This window comes from Solea solea, chromosome 10 (assembly GCF_958295425.1).
Source record: "Solea solea chromosome 10, fSolSol10.1, whole genome shotgun sequence".
Classification (NCBI taxonomy): domain Eukaryota; kingdom Metazoa; phylum Chordata; class Actinopteri; order Pleuronectiformes; family Soleidae; genus Solea; species Solea solea.
The window spans coordinates 28,803,188-28,818,407 of NC_081143.1; the positions used below are offsets into that span (position 1 = coordinate 28,803,188).

A 15,220-nucleotide genomic window follows, 5' to 3' on the forward strand; every position below is an offset into this window, starting at 1 on the left:
CTGTACTATCACGCAGTATATCCCTTATTATGCAGTGAAAGTAAAAAGACGTGGAGAACAATGAGGTTTTGAGACTTTAGTTCAAAAAACTTTTATTTAAAAAAGAATAATAATAACACTGTGGAAATAGTCACTGGTGAGATGAGAACACATTTGTGGGCATAAACTAAATCAAACACGCAGGTTATTGAGACAAAAGGAACTGACGACTATTTATCATTTCAATCATTTTTAATGAAAAACAGCCTCAACAATCGCGTCTGTTTAAAATATGAAAGAGTTTCCGTCAGATTTAGTCGTAAATAAATCAAATTGGAAAAAATGTCACTTTGGAGTGATGAGTTTGTTTGTGATGAGCTGTAACTCTGTGTTTTTAGAAAATCAATCATCTCTTCATTGGGAGAATGACAGACAGTGGTTTATATTATCTGGATTAGATTGTGATTTATAACCTCTGTAAACAGCACGCGTCGTCACTCTGCTTCAATCAGTGCAACATTATGATAAGTGATAAAATTAATGATTGTAAAATTATTAAAGATAAAAGACTCAAAGTAAACAGAAAAATAACAACAACAGAACATTTGTTTTAACATATACGATAAACATGAAAGTTGGAAATGGAAAATGTGCACGACACAGATTAAAAGGGTTTAACACACACACACACACACACACACACACACACACACGTCCCCAGAGCTCCAGCTGCCCTGGCTCTAAAGTCACATTGTCCCAGTGTGATTGAAGGTCCAGCTGGTGGACCGTACCTTTTGATCCCTCTCCCTTTTATGCGAAAGACAAACAGCCTCTCGTCATCAGCCACACTGGAGTGATTGATACACACACACACACACACACACTTACATAAACACAAGCTTGAATTTTCCTAATGAATGTCATCTAACACATTACTGTGTTTATGAGCTGCTTGAACTCTGCATGAATCCAGACTTTTAAAATGCATGTAAACCTCTAATGACATGGGGAGGGGGGGGGGGGGGCGGAGTCAAAAACAACAGACCAGCTGATATATGTTTCAAATCAATAATATTTGTGACAATATTTCACAGAATCCTCAGTTTATTTTGACAGTTTACACCTGACGATGTATTTAAACTGTAAATAAATAAAAAATGCTTCATTATAACTTGATATTGAGCGGCAGGGTCACATAAAGTTGATCGGGGGGGCCACATGTGGCCCGCAGGCCGTATGTTTAGGACCTCCTCTGTTAGTCCAACTGAAATTTTACTAAATTTAATTTGTCAAATTTGGACAAACACACACAGGTAACACGATGGAAATGAAGCGAATACATGAGATGGACTCAAAATGCAAGTTCCGACAACAAATGGAACACACCATAATAACCAGAAAACATACTAAATAATGATTTTACACTTAAACATATTGCACAGAAACACATGCAGACAGAAACACATGCAGACAGAAACACATGCAGACAGAAACACATGTAGACAGAAACACATGCAGACAGAAACACATGTAGACAGAAACACATGCAGACAGAAACACATGCAGACAGAAACACATGTAGACAGAAACACATGCAGACAGAAACACATGTAGACAGAAACACATGCACACAGAAACACATACACACAGAAACACATGCAGACAGAAACACATACACACATAAACACATGCAGACAGAAACACATGCAGACAGAAACACATGTAGACAGAAACACATGCAGACAGAAACACATGTAGACAGAAACACATGCACACAGAAACACATGCACACAGAAACACATGCACACAGAAACACATACACACAGAAACACATGCAGACAGAAACACATGTAGACAGAAACACATGCAGACAGAAACACATGCAGACAGAAACACATGCACACAGAAACACATGTAGACAGAAACACAAGGATTTCAAAGATAAGAGGCGTGAAATCCACTCAGGCAGACCGACAGAAACACAGTGAAAGCAGCAGTGAGATACTGAAAAGAGAAGACGAGGAATAAAAAAAAGGAAAGATAGAAACAAAAATAAATATTACTTTCATTTATCCAGATACTATGAGTTGCTAGAAGTCAACTCCCCCTCCTCTCATGGTAATCCCCCCCCCAGTAGCAGTGAGCTGTTAGGCTCCTCCATAAATCAGTGTTTGTATGAAATACCAGCGGGAGCCAAAGGTCAAAGGAGAAAATTAGCAGCTGTCTTTTCCTCTCCTTTCATGTTAGCTGCAGGGCTAATCGCCAAGTGCACCATCAGCCTCATTTCCACTTTAAAACAAACTCCCCGACAAGCTGGGGAGGAGCTGTTTGCCCCGCTCCCTCCTGCATTTTACAGCAGCAGATTTTATTCTTGGAGGGAGGAGGAGGTGTGTGTGTGTGTGTGTGTGTGTGTCTCTGCACTCCCTCCTTCCATCAGCATCAGGTGTGGGAGAGCAAACAGTGGAGCATGCTCTGCTTTGACGCTGCTCTGTTGACACATGTGCATGAGCAGCGTTTGAGGAGCAGCGATGATTGGCGGCCTTTCCTCCCTCTCAGCTCTGAGGTGTTGCCACTTGTTATTACGAGGTCTGTTGGACTGTGTCGACCTTTTCACTCCCGCCGTCGTCGTTATTATTATTCTCCTCTGCACTGTTAGCACTTCCCGATAGTTTGGACTGCACTCGGTGTCTCTGGCTGAAAGGTTGTTGTAGTGTCTTCAAACCTGCTGAAGAGTGAAGTTTAGGAATTTATGTTTTAGGCTTGATTTTGTTTTCCTGGGGGGCGGGGTTGTGACAAGCGAGTGTCTTTAGTCTCTTTATCCAGTCCTAGCACGACTCGGCTCTGGTACCTGGTGCTTGTTGTAAGACCTGGTCTGGTCAGGTTCCAGGCGAGCTGAGACAAAAAAGATGTGAGGTCAGCAGATTACAAATCCTGAAAACATGCGTTAATCTGCAACATTTAGCAAGGACATTTTTTAACATCGGAATGATTTTGAAATGAAACGATCGTGAGCCGAATCACTGCTGAATGATTCTGCAAACTGATTCCATAAAACGTCATCACGGCAGTTTTGTGCAGCCGTGCTATGAATCAGAATCAGAATCAGAATACTTTATTAATCCCCGGGGGGGAAATGGTTTTAGTTTCAGATGCTCCGTGCAAAGTGAAATAGAAATACAGTAGTGGAAACAAGGCATAAGAAATGGATATAAATAAACAGTAAAATAGGCAATAAGATGGAATGAAATGAAATGAAATGAAATGAAATGAAATGAAATGAAATGAAATGAAATTAAATTAAATTAAATTAAAAAAATAATACAATAATAAATGACGACCCCGCCCACGATGAGGAGGAACCATGAAGTGATGGAACGTTTCTGACACCAAAGCAAAGATGGACAAGCCTTTTCTCAGGAGGGCCATACTGACATAGATAGAGTGAGAGAAGGGCCACTTAGTGCATTAGGATTGATTTTTTTTCCTTTAAGGGTTTTGGGGGCAGGACAAAGCCGGTCTGTGTGCCAGGTCCGGACCTGAGGCCGTGTTTTGCCAGCGTGTGACATGAGGTCATGTCTGTAAAGTGGCTAATGACTAAACCCTGTGGAGAACAACTGTTTACAAGAGCATCTTGTGAGCCACAGTTGCTCCTCTGTTTCAGGACCACAGCATGGTAACAGGTATGCACAGAAGATGCCGAGCCTTAGCCCTTAACCATTAACCATTAACCATTAACCATTAACCATTAACCATTAACCATTAACCCAATGTGGCCCTTTACCTCTAATCTCAGCCATTATCCCCACATATAACATAGTGCTCTTTCAATTCTCCACCATCTTCACTATCCTAAGAGTAAGAGAGTCACGTACAGCAGTGAACGACCTCACCGTCATCATGCCAGAGCAGTGGGATATTTTCCTGGTGTCAAAAACATCCTAGAAATCCTCTGTTAAATATTGAGATTTTAGACGTGCTGTTGCTAAATATTGGAGATTAGTGCATGTTTTCAGGATTTTGAAGTCTTTTTAACTGATCTACATCTCGGCATTGTTCGGTTTGATTCTTGTATCGGACGTCGTGCTCATGACTCATCCAGTGACGACGCTCTCTGACCGATCAGTGGCTGATTTCAGTATCGGCTCAGCTCAGCTCGCTTTGAAACCTCGTCAGAGCAGGTACTAAAGAACCACCAGGTATCAGATAGATAGATACTTTATTCATCTCACAGAGAAATTCACACGTATCAGGTTCTATCACTGATGGAAAAGCAAAAAGAAAACGTGTCAAGTGGAGCAGTGCTGGAACTGCGTGGTGGAAAAGCACCATCAGTTGTGATGGTTAAGGTTTGGCTAACAGTAGAGTGGAGGATTGTATAATCGCCTTCATTTCAAATTCAAAATGATATGAGGAATTACTCATGTGCCTGTAAATGAGTCATCGTTTCTATCGTGATTTGAGTCATCGGTACAAAGTGATTCCCCCATAAAGACATTTGGGGAAACTTTGAAAACAAACTAAAATCGAACTATTGCAACATATGAATACTGGACTTTCTGTTTGAGGCAACACTTAACCACGGAAACACAAACTACACTAAGTGAACACCTGACACTGATCCTGTGTCCTTCACCACAACAGATGACACAGTTGTTTTTCTCTTCTCTCCTTTTTTCTGATGTTTTCTTCAATTTTCAGTCATTAAAACAAACAATGACAGAAAGACATTTCCTCTTTTCTCCGCTCTCTGCCTTTGACCGTCTGTGTTTCAGCTCACGTCTCTTTGCCTCGTCCGCTGTCTGTCCATCTTTTCTCTCTCTTTCTCTCTGTGGGAATGTTTCCCCCATCGCTCGTCAGTGCAGAGCAGCAGTGCTTTGTTGCCATGTTCCTCTTTGCCTATCTGCTGTGCAGTATGTTTTGAAAGTCTCCCTCCCTCTGCACACCTGCTGAGTCGCTGCATGACACTGGGAAACATCCCACAAAAGGGTCAAAAACACTTTTATCTTAGTTTTAGTTATGGATTTAGAAACTCTCCCGGGAATAAACAAACAATATGCAGCTGGCCAGCGCCGAGGACCTGGATGACGGCTCTTTTTTTCACTGTATGCAGAGCTTCCTTTATTCACAGTAGGTGGGTTTAACTACTCATCTTGGAAAAAGAATAAAGTCAAAGATCTTAATCATACAGCAGCTATTTTGAAATACTTTGTTCCACTCACGACGAACAAGAACACACAAGTGTGGTTTAAAAGCTTCATGAAAGCAAACGGGAGCAGAGTGTGTGCACAACACGCGTGTACTTCAGCACATGACATGTAGACATGATGACGTGAGACATACGTGCACACGCTGAAAGAGAAACTCTATCACTGGCTACAGTTCTTTCCTTTGAGTGTTTGTTTTCCTCACAACACAATAAAAAACCTCCATTTCACTTAAAGACCGTGAAGTTTTTCCTCGTTACACGTTGTTTATACACATGAGTCATTGTGGCTTCTGTCTGAAAATGAAATAGAGATTTGAAAGGGCCCCGCTTTGTAATTGCAGTTTCTGATTTAGTATGAGATACTTTTTGCAGAGTGTGAGGCTCGGCCTTAAAAGACGATGACTCACACCAAAACCATGAGAGTCCGCACAAGTGCTCATTACGTTCATGCAATCATGTTGTTGTTGTTGGTGTGTTTCTACTTTTTGAATTTGCTGTAAGTCTGTGAAGAAAACATGAGATTTCCTGAACTGACAACAAAACTCTGCACATTTATGCGTATTCATTGGCACATGCATGTACAGTCAGTTTTTGTCTAATCAGTCAGGATCTAGCAGAGCAGGCTAAACACATATTAATCATGTGTTTAGACAGGTCATCCACTCACAAATGCCAAAACATCCACTTAACAACTGTAATAATTATGGATTTTATGAGCAGAGCATTTCTTCTCCTTTGCTTCAGTGAATTCTGAGTAGAGTCACAACGCCAAGTCCGGCTCCAGTCTGACTAAGCATACAGTATACAGTAGATGCAGGAGTAACTGGACTATGAGTCACATGATCCAGGTGTGTTTCAATTAAGATTAGCTGGATTTTAGTCGGACTAATGTGTTTTCATGTCAGAAAGAAAACTCTCCTAAAATCAGACTTTTAACTTGTAAAGTTGTAAAGTAAACACACTGAGTGAGGCAGCGTGTGGGAGGAAAGTGGGTTGTTTTTCAAAATGACAGTGAAAGCAAGTTCATTCATCATCTCCAACAGGTGAGGAGATAATTATCGGATTAATTCTAACCACACAGTGTGTGTGTGTGTGTGTGTGTGTGTGTGTGTGTGTCACCTGCAGCCACCATGTTGCAGCATGTTTGAAATGGCAGAATGTGGATTATGTCAATGTCACAAGGGCCGCTTGTAAAGACTGTATTTCAAACAAAGAGCCATTGTCACGTCTGACTGTTTGTTTTATGGAGCCGACTCCCTCAGAATTTAACAGTAGAACACTGGAACATTTGATCAATGGGGCCAATTTGTTTCCCCCGTATCAGTGCATGGATTAGCTGTCAGGCCGAGCCTCAGACAGTTATCTGGTGTCAGTTTCAGCCGGTGCTGCTGTGTTGTCTCACTCAGCCTCTAACAGGCTCCACTGTTGCTTCATAATCACATTTTTCTGCATCATTTGTCCGATTCTCATTCAGGACGGTTAAGCGAGTTCAATGGGAGAACGCACAATGCTCACGTTTCTTTCACAATCACAATCACAATCATTCATTTCATGCACATGAGGAATTGACAAACATCATTAATACACAGGAAATTCTTTCACTGGAACAAACTCAATGTGGGGGTAAAATTGTGAGTTTTAAACTAAGGGTCTGTGTGATCATGTGATCATGATTTCCTACCATTTTCTCATACCTTTGAATGTGAGGGTCTGCATTTGTCTTTTACAGGACAATTGGATTAGTATCTCGATACACGGACAACGATACTAGTCACTTTGATTCAACACAATCCGTCAAATACAAATTAGAATAAGCCAAATCTATCATTGTTTACCTTCAAATAGATTTTCTACAAAAGACTGAAGAATCCTATAGTTTATGACACATGAATAATCTCAGCACCTGAGAGTCAGAATCACAGATGACGGATCGTCTTACGTGATTTCCGTATTCCCGTAGCAGCCTCCGTATTAAAACCACTTGAAACTTAAACTGTTCTCTATGGGACGACACTGACTCGGTTTGTTTCTCTGCCGTGAGCTTGACACTGATTGGACAAATATGGCAAAAATATCACTTCAACGGAAGCTCGGCTTCTCTGGGAGTCAATGGAACAGTGGGCGGGCCAGACTCTGGGCTTCTGCACAATGATTGGAGGAAGTGTCTGAAAGGTGGAGCAAGTTCTTGATTGACAGTCCTGTGTGGATTTATACACTGTAAATAAAAACACTATTATAGCATTTCAGTTTTACATAATTATCACGTTTTCTTGTTTTAGTTGTTTGCAGAATTGATGTAAGAATTGATGTAACTGGTCCTGAAATGAGCTGCCACTGCTTTACATGGATGCTCTGGTCTGCTCATGAATGTATTTGTATATTCTACTTTATAACCAATCACCAATCTGTGTTGGTTTTATGTTCCACCCCTTTTAGAAAGACAGAGAGGCAGATGGATGAAAAACGCTGGCAAAAACTGCCTCACATCAGATAGGGTTTCATTTTTCCACAAAGATTCTCTGAGCCAAAACCGGATTAGGCCAAGCTTCACAGACATTGTTCCTATACATTATTAAACTTTTAAGCCACCGAAAAACAGGATTGCAGGGGAAAAATAGATGGAGAGTGGGAAGAGAAAGTAATTATTCATCTTAAGTGCTCCCACGCACCCCCACACCTCCTTCAGCAAATCCCTCCCTCGAGTTTCAAGAGTTGACCGTTGAATGGTGCTCTGCTCTCTGTTTTGTCTTCACCTGGTTAAAAACGCTCGCTTCATTTGGGCTTTCCTCCCTCCAAGTAAGAATGAAAGTTTATTTTCTCCAAATGGTCTTAATAAGCCATAACAAGCAGATGAATGGTTGCCTGCTCAAACTTTAAGAGTGTTATGCACCATGTCCGACTTCAAAGCTCGTCTTAACTCCACACTTTAATTGTATCTTCTTCAAGCCTGTCTGCCTCACCGCCATCTGATTCTGCTGACAACTGCACTCCTCTCTTTTCTCCACGCTCATCCGTCTATCTCTCCATTCCTCCCTCCTCGTCTTTCTCCATCTGTCATGACAGATATTACCCCCCCCCTCTCTTTTTCCGTCCTTTAGCTCTTCTTAAGTCGCTCGGCTACAAGTGTCAACTCAGGCACGAGCCCTGAATTACTTTTTTGGATGAGTGTTGACATCCACCGCTCACTCTTCATCTCATGCAAACAGAATGATGCTATTTTCCGCGCTCTTCCTCGCCCTCTCTCTCTCTGTCTCTCTGTGTCTCTCTGTCTCTCTCTATTTATTTATTTCTCTATTGCTCCCTTTTTCCCCCCATTTCTCTGCGAGCTTACAAACAGACATTCACGCTTCTCTCCATATGGGCTTTAATTTGCCATTGTCCCCCCAGATATTCCTCGCTCAGGCTTGAGATAAAGGGATAATCACTTCAAAGGGAAGCTGGGGGGAGACTGCCCCCTCCCTCCCAGCTGAAAGGAGAAGTGGACAATACGCTAATTGAGAGGGAGAACTGATCACAGGGTCTGTTCAAAGGGGAGCCTGGCCACGCCCCCTCCTCCCTCCGACGCACTTAATTTTATTAGTGTTTATGGTGATGCTTCAGACGAAATTATCACTCAAATCCACCACAGCCTTTGAACTCCAAAATATTGGGTTATTTGCAATTATCCACCCTCTCCTCTGGCTTTTCTGTGCTATTTCAGCACAAGTGTAGGATTGGAGCGGATGAAAGAGCGATAAAAATGGGGCTGCACGGAATTTACTGTTGGCATTGTGGAAAACATACAGTGATGTGATGCAAATCCCAAACTTCCAGTGAAAATGTGACAAAGAGACGGAGAACGCAGCCCTGCTTGTTGGAGCGATGAAACTACACTCAAAAATCACGTTTAATAACTATAACTCAAATTTAATTCACTTATACTAAAGATACACAAAGAAAGATATAAATCAATAACATGTCTGAACAAGGAAATATCAAATAAAATAGTACATATATTATTTCTGTGTGGAATTATTGACAAAAATCATTCTTTATATATATTGAAATGTGATGATTTGGTTTAAAACAAAATCTTTGACAAACATTTTTGTTTATACCTTATTTAAAAAAATAATTCAGGATAGTATAACTCAAAAGACAGGAAAACAAATGTGATTTCACTCATTCATTCCTGTTTATTGTACAAAATAGAGAAAAACTTATACTTCAGTTGGTAACACCTTAAATGTAATATGTAATCAAACTAAAGTAAGCAAGTTGACTTCATACAATTTGACAACTTCACTTACCATTTATTATTATTTAGTACATATATATGTTTATATATATATATACACACATATATATACATATATTTGTATATATATGTGTATATATATACACTGTGTAATATATTCTGTATATATGAATGAATATATTGTGTGGAACTGAATAAGAAAAAGATTTTTTTGCATATTCTCCATAATGCGAGTCCTCTGTGATTCCTGATGTCACACCTGTTCAGACAACAGTAAAATTGTCTCTCTGCCTTTAACTCTAATCACAGAAGTGCTTCATTTCCACTCTGTGGTGACTCACCAGATGCCTTTAATTTCTTCCCAACCACGAGTTCTCAATTAGCCTCCAGGTCACCCTGTTTTATTGGGGCTTCATAGCAAGTCAGCGGCAGCACTCTCGTCCTGTATTGTGCTTTTAAAACCGTTTGGATCTTCCTGTGAAATGGTTAGGGCCCCAACAAAGGGGTCAGGACGGGGTCAACATCAAAAAGGGGGCTCCTTGGAGGCTGCTTTACGGCACCCTTTCTCTTTTGTCACTGCTAAGCACAAGAGTGGCCATTCAAGGGTCAACAGGTGTGGTCTCATGGGTTCAGGATCTCATGACATGAAACATAAAAGATAGCATCTTTTATTTTGACTGAATTGTTGTTGATCACAGAAGTTTTGTTCACAGAAAACAGATTAATTAACTACATCCTGTATAAGTGGAAAGCCCGAGCTGCAGACGGAGCGAAGCATGAAGGAAGATTCCTGCGTGTCAGCGAAACGTCTTTCTTTTGCTGTGATATGTGCAGCCTAATTTGATTTGAACAAAGATAAATCATCTTATCCTGAATGTTAGATAGTCCTCCACATCAAAAATGACATTTTAAAACCCTTTTATATCCCAAACTTTAAAGGCATTAGTGTGCAGATAACAGTGTGGCTGCATATTCCATGGCTTTAATTTGGGAGGCCGAGTGCCCCCTGAATGTCCCGGTGTGTGATTGTGTCGTGTCGACTGCTGCTGGCACTTCCCTTTGCAGAGTGTTGGAGGTTTTTGTGCATTTTGGGCGCGGGATTGTTTGGATTTGTGGCAGCGATGTTGGTCTTCCAGAGCCCTGCAGTGTAAACAGGGGCTATGAATGACTTCTTCATACTCACACATGCCCACACAACAACAAACACACACACACACACACACACACACACACATACAGTACATCTGCTATCATACAGCTTTATGACACCTGGCAGTGAAACTTTCTTCAAAGATTGTGTCGGAGACGATCTGGACTCAAACTTCAGACACGCTCATGGCGTGCAGGAAGTGGCTGGCAGGATGTCAGTGTAATCAACTGGATTCCTCTGCTGTGCAAAGAAAACAAGAAAGATTTGCTGTTGCACACACACACAGCCACTTTATTAGGTACACCTGTTCATCTGCTCATTGACACAAATATAAGATCGGCCAATGACATGGCAGCAACTTCATGGATGTAGGCATGTGGTCAGGGTCTGGACGACCTGCGTGAGAAGGAAAAGGTGTTTAAGTGACTTTGCACATGCCATGGTTGTGAGCTGGTCTGAGTTTTATGAGAATTTTCACACACATCTATGTCTTTAGGTAACAATCTGAAACCTTTAGTATCAGAAGAGCCATTTTTGACCCAACCAACCAATTCAAGTTTTATATGTAAATATAATAACTAAGGTTTGTTGCATTCGTGAAATTTAAGAACTGCAAATAGAATAAAACACTGCCGGCATGTGTCAGCCTATTTTGAAATAAAACACAGAACTATGTCGACCTATTTTGAAATAAATAATTATTGTAGCTCATGCTTGAGAAAACCTGCTGCCATAAGAATGTGGACTTCCTTCATGTGCACATCATTTTTCAAACACAGGTCTGTTGAGTTTGTGGAGGTTTTTAAAAATACTGCTTTTTTGACATAGACATGGGATGTGACACAACATCTAAATAAGAGGTGTGCACTTTGAAAGACTAAAAGTTGAATTAAATGTTGTTTCTTTCAAAGCTCCAGGGAGACACGCACAGCTCTAGAGCTGTAGGTGGCACAATCCTGGTCTAGAGTTTGTAAAGAATGGTCAAAAAAGTTCCTGGGGAGAAAATCTCTCGTCGACGCTTCAAAATAATCCTCCCCACACAAGTCAAATACAGAATACATCAGGTACCACTTGTGCCATTTATCTTAGTGTCCAGTGAATCTAATAAGATGCTGGTGAGTGTATTTGTAAGCAATAATGATATAGCAAAATATGTAATGCATGAAAATAATGGCACTGAATATTGTTGCTCATGCTGGATGAGACCTGGTGAATTTAGAATCCCCATGATCACAAAGCTCGACATTAATTGATCGCCACTTGGGGACTTTGGAGACGTTGGTTTTCTTTAGTTCCCTTGTCTTGCACAATCAAGAGAGTTTTGTGAATTGGAATTAAATAATGACATACCACTTTAAAGTTGATTTCCCCAAACATCAAAGAGACAAAGAAGTCTTTGAAGTACAATGAAGATTGGATCACTGTCTCACCCACTCTTTAAGAGTCTGTCACAATGACATTAGGGACTTTATGTGAACGGTGCTTTCCTTTGCTCTCCGTCCAGTTTCAATCAAAATGTCATGCTGTGCCATTTTCCCTCAATGTGGAACTGGCGAGTGTGTTGGCCTGACATCCTTGTGGCTAAAAGCCTGACTAATGTCAATTATTTCACAATTTGACTCAATTGAATGATCAAATCAGAGCTGTTTAAGATAATACAAGTTAGTAACTGCTGTATTAAGTTAGAACCTCACAAAAAACTTGAGCTGCACCTTTTAAAATCAGTTTTTCACTGTAGAGTGAAGGTCAATAGTTGATCACACTGAATGAAATTAGAAATCTGTTGCACAATTAAACAATTATACAAAGTTGTGTGAAATATTTACACTTCTGTGTCGCAATTTTATCGACTTCATGAACATCATGAAAACCTGCCCCTCGTGCGACAGATGTGATCGACGTGAAGTGCACAAAAATGTCTTGTGGTGCATTTCACACCATAGATGTTCAGTGTGAACACAGTGAAGGTAGAAAGAAACAAAGGTTTCATGAAATTGCCCTGAAAATATCCCAGAAAACGTTTCACAGGGGCAGAAAAAAAGCATCCGTCAGTATGTTTACTTTACATTAGAAAAAAAATAGTCTGACAAAACACTTTAGGCTTAAAATCTAATCTGTCAAAGTCGCACTGAAACGCCCAGCTAATGCCACTGGGAGTTGAATTACTGTTACATGTCTACGTTCAGTCGGACCAGGACTGGACCAGGACTGGAGCCAGTACTCAGTAGAATAAGATAACAGTGACAAAAACACTACGGTTGTGGTTTTAGTTTTTTTTTTACTTTGCATGGCACATAAAAAAAAGCCAATACAATAGAAAACATTTGCAGATTCTCCTAAACTCGTCCTTGTGTGTAGAGTTTAAAGAGGACACATCGTCGGCGAGTGGAGGTGGACGCACTTCAGTCAATAAATGGATTCCCCGCTCGTGCTTGTATACTGGGACAAGGACAGTATTCCAGCTGTGCATGGAAATGTTCTGACTTATGTGTGAACTAGTTTGGCACTAGCTACAATGTAACTCACATTCATTTATACAGTATGTAAAAAAACAATACTTTAGACCTGTTACTGAAATGAAGTTATTTTATGAACTCTAACGCCACAAATGTTAGCTGCTCATTAAGAGATATTCTAATGAAGTGCATTAGTGTATATAAGTCATCTGACTCACTAGACTCACTCCTGTCATTTGGAAATGCCAGAGGCAACAATAGCCGCCGCTGGCTTTGTGTTTGCTTTGTGTGTGTGTGTGTGCGTGTGTGTGTGTTTGTGTGTGTGCGCGCGTGTGTGTGTGTAGTAACACACTGACTGTAAGCATAATGCTATTGGCGCGGCAGATCACTTACTTGTGACGCTCCAAAGCCTCGGGGAGTTGGCTCTGTGCTGCCTTCCTTTGATAAGGTCCTGGTTCAGAAGTAAAATCTTTTCTCTGTCTGAAGAACTTTAACACGCACGTTTGCGCGTGTATTACCCACACTGACATGCGACACAAAAACACACCCAGTGACTTGTGGCCACCTCTGCTCATTTCCCGTCTCTGTGGTGTGTTTCACTGTGAATGATCGTGTTGTTTGCTGCGAAGACGAGGCGCTAGGTTTGTATGTCTCTTCCGGGACCAGAGCAGCGGTTTCTCACTTTGAAGTGCACACACAGAGAAGTCGGTTTGAGGAACAGCCCGGAGGATTTCTACCGCGTCTGTTGTGACTCCATGAAACACTAACCTGGGCAGAGACGCGGAGAGGAACACGTTTACATCGGTCTGCTGTGACGGGCCAGAGAACACGGGACCACGGCGGAGGCTGCTGCTGCTGCTGTAGCGCAGCCTGTTGTTGCATGGGACTACTTTTATTTTGACTTTACACTGCGCTGTGTAATCAGTGAGGAGGCTACACTGGGCTACACTGGGCTACACGGATGGTAAGTTGGAGCAAAGCTGTTCCACAGGCCCCCTCTCTCGGCCGCTTTGATGTGCTGCTGCTCCGCTTTGAAGTTGAGAAATGCGGGCTGTGTTTCTTGTTTGTGGGCGAGGAACACGGTGAGATAGATAAGAAGCTTATGTGTGTGTGTGTGTGTGTGTGTGTGTGTGTACGTGTATATGTGTGTGTGTGTGTGTGTGTGTGTGTGAGAGAGAGAACTCGTTTTGTTGCATTTCTCGTGTAAACACTGACCTTGTCAGGACCAGTACGTGCATACTCTTAACGGGAACCACTGCCTGGTCCAAATGAGACAAAACCTCTTTCCTGAGGTTCTGGTTACGGGTTAGAGGCTTGATTTAACATAAGGTTAGATGTGAATTACACGTACTTGTAAGGACACTCGTAAGCGCCCTAGCACATTAACCACCTTAACTACATGACTAACTTAAATCCACTTCCAGCTAGAAACTCTTAATCCCTAAGAAAGTCCCTTCATGTTGTGAGGACATGTCAAAATGTCCTTTCAAGGATGGTTTTGTCCTCACAGCTTAAAAACAGTTAGAACACAACTTTGAACCAAAACCACAGATCTAAGATAGTCTGGTTTAACTATGACCAGAACCCTAATGTTAACCAGAGTCTCAGAATTGAGGTTCTGCCTCATTAGGACTAACTGGTCCAGACAAGGTTAGTACTTGAACTAGAATGGTGTCTAAGAGGACATGAAAAATGACTGAACACGCAGAGACAGTGTGTGAGTGTATATGATAAAACGCACATTAGGCGAGCGGCTGGGGAAAAATGGGATGTATTCTTTAGTCGGATCCCCCTCTCCCGTCCTCCCTCCCTCCCTGCCTCCCTTTCTCCTTTCCCTCCCACCTCCTCCAGATCTTGACACCCCCAGTGAATCTACATAGGCAGTGAGCCTGCCTCCTCTGAGGTCAGTTGTTGAATGGGACAGGGAGCATTAGAAACTACAGCGGTTGTGTTGGACACATGTGGTACAGCACAGTCGTGTCCACAGTGATTCCCGCCGTGCTGGATTATTGTTTGGAGACTTTTGGACTGACTCAGAATGGAGTAATTCAACTTTTTGTTCCGTCTCTTTAAATTCCTTTGACGGATCTTACTCTCAGGGTGGATCTTCCTTGCGATGGTACGTTGTCATGCGCACGTTTATCTCGCCGTCATCTGTTGAATTGACCTGCTGAGAAAAGAACACGTCTCGT

At 41.6% G+C, this 15,220-nt stretch overlaps 1 protein-coding gene and 1 long non-coding RNA gene across 4 annotated transcripts in view; one reads left to right on the forward strand and one right to left on the reverse strand.

Annotated features, from left to right (window-relative positions):
* Positions 1 to 15,220, forward strand: part of LOC131466600 (axin-2-like) — a 54,881-nt gene that overhangs the window by 22,099 nt on the left and 17,562 nt on the right. Inside the window, exon 1 of one of the 3 annotated variants that reach the window (XM_058639957.1) lies at positions 13,711 to 13,992. The exons of 1 other annotated variant lie outside the window; for it this stretch is intronic. The gene's annotated coding sequence lies outside the window, so the exon portion shown is untranslated. Of the gene's footprint in view, positions 1 to 13,710; positions 13,993 to 14,919; positions 15,148 to 15,220 lie in introns of those variants that run through there. One more of the 3 variants, XM_058639956.1, reaches the window with a different exon arrangement.
* Positions 10,075 to 13,560, reverse strand: LOC131466602 (uncharacterized). Its single transcript, XR_009241440.1, has 2 exons — positions 13,422 to 13,560; positions 10,075 to 10,968 (listed from the first exon to the last, which is right to left on the reverse strand). It is a non-coding gene; the product is annotated as an uncharacterized LOC131466602 (long non-coding RNA).